Source organism: Lactuca serriola, chromosome 1, assembly GCF_051521515.1.
Source record: "Lactuca serriola cultivar US96UC23 chromosome 1, Lser_US96UC23_V15, whole genome shotgun sequence".
NCBI classification, from domain to species: domain Eukaryota; kingdom Viridiplantae; phylum Streptophyta; class Magnoliopsida; order Asterales; family Asteraceae; genus Lactuca; species Lactuca serriola.
The window spans coordinates 144,288,683-144,297,234 of record NC_136408.1 but is presented as its reverse complement, the minus strand read 5'-3'; positions in this window follow the sequence as shown (position 1 = coordinate 144,297,234).

Genomic DNA, 8,552 nt, shown 5'->3' with positions numbered 1-8,552 from the left:
TATTATTTTTTTATTTGGGTTATCGGGTCATTTCGGTTTATTTGGTTATTCGGTTATTTTGGTCCAAAAACATAGTGTACTTGTTATTTCGGTCCTTTTGGGTTAATAATTGAGCCGAAACCCGTAATACCTAAACCGAACTGGTCCTATATTAGTACAATCGGTCCGGGTTTCAGTTCAAACTTTTCATCTAATTTGGGTTTCGGGTTATTCGGGTCGGTTCTGGCCCGAAGCACATCCCTAAGTATAGCTTATGATCCACGAACAAAGAAAATGAGGAATCAAATCAGTTCATACCTTCTGTTGATATCCATTTCGGATTATCTATACATCTTCAAAGATGATTAAGGCATCAACAAATATCTCCAGTTTCGCACCTCTCTTTCTTGTGTGTGACTACATGTTCCTTTTAGTTCCCGCCTCTAGAAATATCTATGACGCTCTTTTTTTTTCAACTGATCAGCAGGTTTGTGTCTACGAATCTCTCTATTTATACATATCACATGTGAAGGAAAAGTGGCAAAATGGGGGATTTATAGTAGTCGAGTGAAGCTTGGTTAGAAGGATCGGATGTCGTGTATTATTTTAGAGGTGCAAGAAGAAACCATAAAAAACTGTAAATATGGACTTAGGCTGTGTTTTGTGCGTCACAACTAGCTGATAAAATAGGTTTTTTTGAGCTTTTTTAAGCTATCATGTTTGGCAAGCCAAAAAATAGCTTGTAAGCTAGTTTTTTGAAAAACTATTTAAACTAGCTTTTTAAGAGTTTTTTTTTTAATTTTTTTTCCAAATATGTTCCTTAATTAATTATAGAAATATATTCTTTTAAATGTCTTTTTAAATCATTTTATATATTTCAGTTAGTTTTACGAAACAACATTTTTTATCAATTAGTTTTTCAGATATCATCTGATTTTTTATTTACCAGCTAGCTTTTCTAACTAATAGTTAGTCTGTCGAATAACTTTAAGAGGGTGGAGATGTAACGTAGGGTATATCCAAGAGTTGAAATGAAGAACCGGTTATCCACCGCTCCATGACCACGTTTCAACTTTTACATCCACGTGTTAACTTTTGAAGCTTCATGTCCATGCGTCAACTTTTTGAAGCTCTACAATTATTTTTCCCTTTGATTGTCCACAAAATCAGCATTCAAAATCAAAGATTATCAATGTAATCGGAATTATCTCTTTTCAGATTCTAATCGATAGTAAAGACTGTCGATTTCATATAGGCCTCAATATATAGCCATCGATTTCAAGTGTATTCCGATTGATTCATCTCTCCTATTCCCAATTTCTGAGTCATCGGCCTTCATTTGGTATGTTTTTCAATTCTTTCGCGATTTCTCCATTCAATATTTAGATCGTCCTCCTTCTCTCAGTGTAATCGACGACAACCTAATACCTAAATCAGTCTCTACTTCTTGAACCATGACCATAATACGAAGTGGTCATATGGTGTATCACAGCCGTCTGGTTAGATCTTTTTTTTTTTCCTTCGTTGTTCTTCGAAAACCATTTTAGGGTTCATGGCTTCAATTGATTTTGTGTATTTTTCTTGATGTGTGTTTTGGGCAATTTATATACAGTTGAATTTTGGTCGAAGAGCTTTGTCAACATTCAACCAAGGCGTTTATGGTTGCAAGCTTGTAATGCAATAGTTACACTATAAGTACATAGTTGGACATGGTTGGAGAAAGAGGATTTGATTTGCCTATTATTCCTCTTTGTTGAAAAAAAAAGGATGAACACATATATGCTACTGTAATTATAAAAAGTACAATGACTCATTCGCTTTAGATCACAATTCAAAGGTTTTAGTGTTGATTGGAGTTTTTCTTTGATTTTACATGTCGTCACAGTTAAGACTAATAAGGATTTTCACTTGAATGTTACAATTAAAGGTTTGTATTCAGTTGAGGCTAATTTATGAAATGTTTATTTGGACTGTGCATTTGGCTTATCAAGTTGAAAATTGTTATTGATTTTATAACCTTAATTTCAACACAATGGCTCAAGTTGAAGGCGAATCCGCTGAGACTACCTATGTTATATATGTAAGTCTCTCTTGAGCTAATAAAACTAAAGATTGAGTCAAATTTCGCTAATATTTATGATTTGTGTAATATTGAATCGTTTTATAAGTTTTTATTGTCTTAGTTGTTGGGCGTTTGATTGTATTGACTGTTTCGATTGATAAGGTGGAATGCAAAAGTAGGATTAATCAATTAAATTTACTGGGCACAAAATTGAGTAAGCGTAGATTTGTTGAAATGTAAATGTGTAGTAATGTAAATATGATAAACTATTCAAGTTTGAAACTACTTTGTTACATCTCTTACTATTAACCAAAAAACAAATGTTTTATATTTTTGATGTGATTTTGTTTATTTGAATCTAACTTCGATTCTCTTTTTAGATACTGATCTGATTATATTTTGATTCATATTATTTCATGTTTTGAATATGCGACTAAATTTTTTGAACAGCAGATGACATGAGTGAGTTGTATGGTGTTGAAAATAAATTATCCAAGCTTCTTGTGGTGCACAAATGAGTCCGTTTTACCCACCAAGATGTTAATGAAATGATATTTTTTTTTGTCCAAAGTTAACTTCCTTAGTTCAGCTTGCATGTATCAAAGTATGCTACCATTTGACAAATGCTCATATCTCTTGAAGTGGTTGTTGTTTTGATGTTATCTTTTGTTCATGGTTTGTCTAAGGTAGTACCATTCGTTACCTTTTAACAGTTGCTCATATTCTTCGAAGTTGTTGGTTGAATGATATCATACATTGGCTTACAATTTGGCTATCGTCTCAAAATTGATATCATACATTGGCTTACAATTTGGCTATTGTCTCAAAATGTCTGTTTCATAAGGTGTTTTATTACAGAGGGTGATTTCCCACGAATTGCCAATCACATTCACATGCCAAATATATACACGTACAAAAGATTGTTAATACAAAAAAGGCCTTGGGCCAATATAGGGCTAAACTAATAACAATAATATAACACATAAATATATACTAACATCCCCCCTCAGACGTAACGGGAGATGAAGAGCGAACGTTTAGACTGGATCTGAAGTCAAGGAATAGAGTGGATGGAAGGCCTTTGGTGAATATATCGGCATACTGAAATGTGGTAGGGATATGTAAAACCCGAATATCTCCAATGGCAACTTTGTCGCGGACAAAGTGAATATCAATCTCGATGTGTTTGGTGCGTTGATGTTGAACATGATTAGTAGACATGTAAACCGCACTCACATTATCACAATAGACAATTGTGGCTTTAGATGGTGAAAAATGGAGTTCTCTGAGCAAATTCCGAAGCCACGATGTTTCAGCAACAACATTGGCCACACCTCTATATTCGGTTTCAGCACTAAAGCGAGAGATGGTGGCCTGGCACTTGGATGACCATGAAATAATTTACTGCCAAGGAGCACACAGTAACCGGATGTGGATCGATGTGTAGTTGGACAACCCCCCAATCTGCATCAGAGTAAGCAATGAAATCACGAGACGGGGAGACATGTAGCTGAATACCATGGTCAATAGTGCCCCGGGGGTAACACAGAATGCGTTTAAGAGCATGAAGGTGTGGTTCCCGAGGATCGTGCATGTATAGGCGTATCTGCTGAATTGGAAAGGCAATGTCGGGGCGAGTAAACGTGAGATACTGAAGAGCCCCGACAAGACTTCTGAAAAGTGTAGGATCAGCAACCGGAGTACCAGACGAGTCCAACTTAGCATGAGTATCAGCAGGAGTGCGGCATAGATTACAAGACTGCATCTGAGCATCAAGAATATCCAAAGTATATTTCTTCTGGCTGAGGAACATGCCTGTGGTGTTGCGCTGAACTGAGATACCCAAGAAGTGGTTAAGATCTCCAAGGTCGGTCATGGAGAACTCCTGACTGAGAGAAGTAATGAGTCGTTGTAGGAGATCCTTGGAAGAGGCAGTAAGAACAATATCATCCACATACAAGAGAAGATATGCAAGAGAATGACCATCGCTATATATGAACAGAGATGAATCACAACGACTCTGAGTGAATCCGATCTGGGTAGCAAACTGAGCAAACCTATGATACCATGCACGAGGTGCCTGTTTGAGACCATATAGAGACTTTTGTAGGCGACATAAATAATCGTGGTGAGCCGGATCACGAAAACTAGGAGGTTGGTGCATGTAAACTGTCTCCTGAAGATGACTGAAGAAAAACATTCTTCACATCAAGCTGATGAACATGCCAATGCTGAGAAACAGCTAGACTAAGAACGGTTCGGATGGTAGCCGGTTTAACCACCGGACTAAAAGTCTCATCACAATCAATTCCTGGACGTTGACTTTTGGCATTGGCCACCAATCGGGCCTTGTACCTGCTGAGAGAGCCATCGGCATTTTGTTTCTTCTTAAATAACCAAATGGATCGAACGATATTAACCCTATGTGGTCGTGGAACAAGAGTCCACATGTTTTTCATTAACGCATCATATTCCTCTTGCATTGTTGAATGCCAGTGAGGATCATCGAGAGCATGTAAATAAGACCGGGGGAGGGACGATTCAGTTTCGGTAAGAAGATTGAGTCGAGTAATAGGTTTGTGTATGCCACGTTTCTCTCTTGTAGACATGGGATGAGAAGAAGTGGGTATGGGTTCGGTTGTGACAGGTGTTTCCGGGAGGGAGGGAGGAACAGTCGCAGAGGACCCGCCAGAGGCAACACTCGATGACGAAGAAGAGGTAGCATCAGTAGCAGTGGCGGAGGAGAGGTGCGAAAGTGCTGAGCGACAGGAGATGACGACTCAAGGTCATCGAGAAAGTCATATGAAGGCATTTCATTCGGAGTGAATGATCCAAAAGGGAAAACAGTCTCGTCAAATACGACATGCCGAGAGATGATAATCTTTTTAGACTCGAGATCATAGCATCGATATCCTCGGTGATGAGACGGGTAGCCTAAAAAAATGCAAGGAGAAGTGCGAGGGGCAAGTTTGTGAGTGAGGTTAAGATGAGGGTAACATAAGCAACCGAAGACTCTAAGGTGAGAATATGTTGGGTGTTTTTGAAACAACTTGAAATGTGGTGTGACATTATTAATGGATGTGGATGGAAGAATATTTAATAAGTGACATGCCATGTGAAGAGCTTCCGCCCAAAATGTGGGTGGAAGACGAGAGTGAAAAAGCAAGGTACAGACGATGTTGTTAATAGTTCTTAACATGCGTTCAGACTTACCGTTTTGTAGGGACGTGTAAGGGAATGAAAAGCGCATAGAAATACCATTAGTGTCACACCCCAAAACCGGAACGGCGGAAACGTTCTGGGGTGGATGACGTCATGTCAAGTATCACAACACATGCATTATAGTAATCAAAGTACAACAAAACATTGCATTAATAGTAATAGTTTTACATGGTTACATTACAATACATCAAGGTAATACCAGTAATAGAATAAATATAGCTGGTACTAAGCTATCTTCATCAGCAGCTCCGGGAATGTACCTGTCTAACGCTAACCTAAGAATACAAGTTATTTGAAAAGCGAGTATCAGCATTTTTACAAATGCTGGTGAGTTCATAAGCATTTAGTGACGTTTTCATTCAAATAACTTTAATAAAAGTAGTAGTTTAAGAGATTACAGTGTATTAGAGTTCTTTCCAGAAAATCCTATATTTTCTTTAATAAAAGTAGCCTTCTAGCAAGACTGGTCAATGTTGTGTGGTAAAAATTGGTTTTCCCTAAATTGCTATCATTATCAAAATATTGAATTTGATTATTGAGGAAAGCAAACGACATCAGGGAAAAACATATGCCTCAGCAGTAAGGACTGCTGACTAAGGCAAGGAATCATAGACTCCAGGAGAGTATCGAACGAACGACACGCCTGGTTCAGTCTAACAAGTAGAGACTCAGACCCCAGGGGGTACCATATGAAAGGTACGGCTGGTAAGGTCTAAAACAGTGAATACAGACCCCAGACAGTATCGAATGAAAGATATGTCTTGTAAGGTCAAAAACAGAGAAAACAGACCCCGGACAGTATCAAATGAAAGATACGTCTTGTAAGGTCAAAAACAGAGAAAACAGACCCCAGACAGTATCAAATGAAAGATGCGTCTTGTAAGGTCAAAACAGTGTGACTCTGAAAATGAGTTACCAGCATACAATGTAGATTGCCGGTGAAATACCGTTACCTTAAAGCCATGAATTATAAGGTAACCCGGGATACTCGTAACCATACTGACTAGAGTTCCAGACGCCCTACAAACATCTATAAGATGTGACATTTGTCACCCGTTGGCTTGGTAGGCCGGGACTGTAGCTAGCAGTCGGGGTGCGGGGTTGTCAATCCCGTATAGATCTATACACACAATGTCCGCTCTCCCTACAGGAAACTCTGGTTACCAACTAGACAACGGAGAAGGCCGTGTCCTGAAGATGCATCCCAAATAGTGGGTAGAGACTTCCAAATAGTGGGTAGTGTGTAAGTGCTGAACTAGAGGTAGAGACTTCCCAATAGTGGGTTTCTAATGTAAGTGTAGACTAGAGGTAGAGACTCTTAACTGAACTGACTAGAGAATTCCTATATGTCCATACTCATATACATAATATATAACTAATGAATCAAACGACCTTCGGACGGCCATCCGATCCCACCAGACCACATCTCAACGAAGAAAAGGAAATAGGGCGGACGAGCCTTCCTAAGTCTTTCAATCATTACTTATATGTACCTATATAAGCACGGACATACATCTAACTACGACTGAGTGTGTATCAAGTAGAAGTGATTCTTGTGAAGTAGGAGTGTCTAACAAGTGAAGTAGGAGCGGTCGCAAGTGAAGTAGGAGAGTCGAACAAGTATAAGCGTATCACGAAGTAGAGACGACAATAAGTGAAGTAAGAGCGTATCGAGTATAAGTGAAGTAGAGGCGATATCAAGTATAAGTGAAGTAGAATCGTATCACTAAGTAAGAGCGTGAATAAGTATAAGCGTCCATCAAGTATAAGTGTATCACGAAAGAAATGCGTTATCAAGTAGGAGTTTTAAATAAGTAAAAGCGAAGCTGCAGTAACAAACAAGTAAAAGTATACATCGGGAAAGTGAACTTTGATGAAAAACCTTTATACTCGAGGAAAATCAAAATTTGTATTCTTTTGTAAAAACATGTTTGAAAACCTTTGGAAATCTTTCATAAACTAGTTTAGAATGAATTTAGATAAAACAGTATAAGTAAAAGTTCGAAACAGTTTGAAAACCATTATAGTGTCCTACTTGTAAAAACAGTGTTAAGTGTGGTAAAACCTTGTGCATGCGGGTTATCAATCACATGTGATTGATATGATAATTGGCATGTTTAACTTGTATTCCCCCCTATAAAACATTTAAAAGCATTTAAAAGGTTCATTCAGGGGTATGAACTCACCTGGTGCAAGTAGGTCAGACGAAGGTGTCGTTTGGGCGTTCGGTGTCGCGTAAGGACTCGAACACACTCAATGACCTATATAACATATGATAACATATGTTCACATACAATTAGTATATTTAATACTAATTAAACAAATACACGCGCTCTAAGGAGCGGAAAACACTTTGGTTAAGTGTTTGGGCGTCCCGCGTAGAGTTTAAGGGTGTGTATGACTTACAAATGGAGTTTACCCTCCGAGAGTAAACCCTTAATACCATGTTTATGGCCCAGGGACTAATCACCATGAGTTTACGGCCGTAAACTCATGGGGGATGGGTTCTAGGGTGTTTAAGGCTTCTAGCTTATTCATGGGATTTTTCTAAGTACTTTTCATAAAAGGCATGAGTGGATTTGAGGATTCTAAGGGCATTATATCCGAGTTTACGGCCTAGGGACAACTCCAATGGGAGTTTACGGCCGTAAACTCTCATACCTTGGATTTAGTGAAGTTGTAAGCCCTAATTACCTTCCTAGCAATTTATAATGGAGTGTGAGGCCATTTGGGGGGATTAAAACTAACATTTGGGTATGTTTAGGGGTGTTTACGGCCCTGGTACACGCCTGGGCCGTAAACTCCTTTTGTCCCTCCATTTTGATGTGTTTAATTGTGCTAAACCCCCAATACTAAGTCCCTAAATTATGTATGAAGCCTAAAGGTGTTTTAGGAGTGTTTTTGGGGCAATTTTGCAAGGTTTAGAGGTGTTTACGGCCTAAGCTTGTGCTTGGGCCGTAAACTCTCTTTTATGCCTTAAATCATTGTGTTTTCATGCTCAAACACTCCTAGGCTAATCCCTTAATTTATTTCCAAGCCTTTAGGGACATTTTGGGGTCATTTTGGCCTCATTTTAGGTGTTTACGGCCTAAGGAGGAGCTTAGGCCGTGAACTCCTTTTCAACAGCTTAAATGGTCCAATTCTAAGCTATAAACACGAATCATAATGTTTAGAGTAAGCTAGGGTAAGTGGACTTACGATTTGGAAGCGTTTGGTTGCGGATTCGAGGCGATAACGAGTCTAGAGAGAGAGTATAGAGAGAGAGGGTGGAAAAGCTCCAAATGGAGTT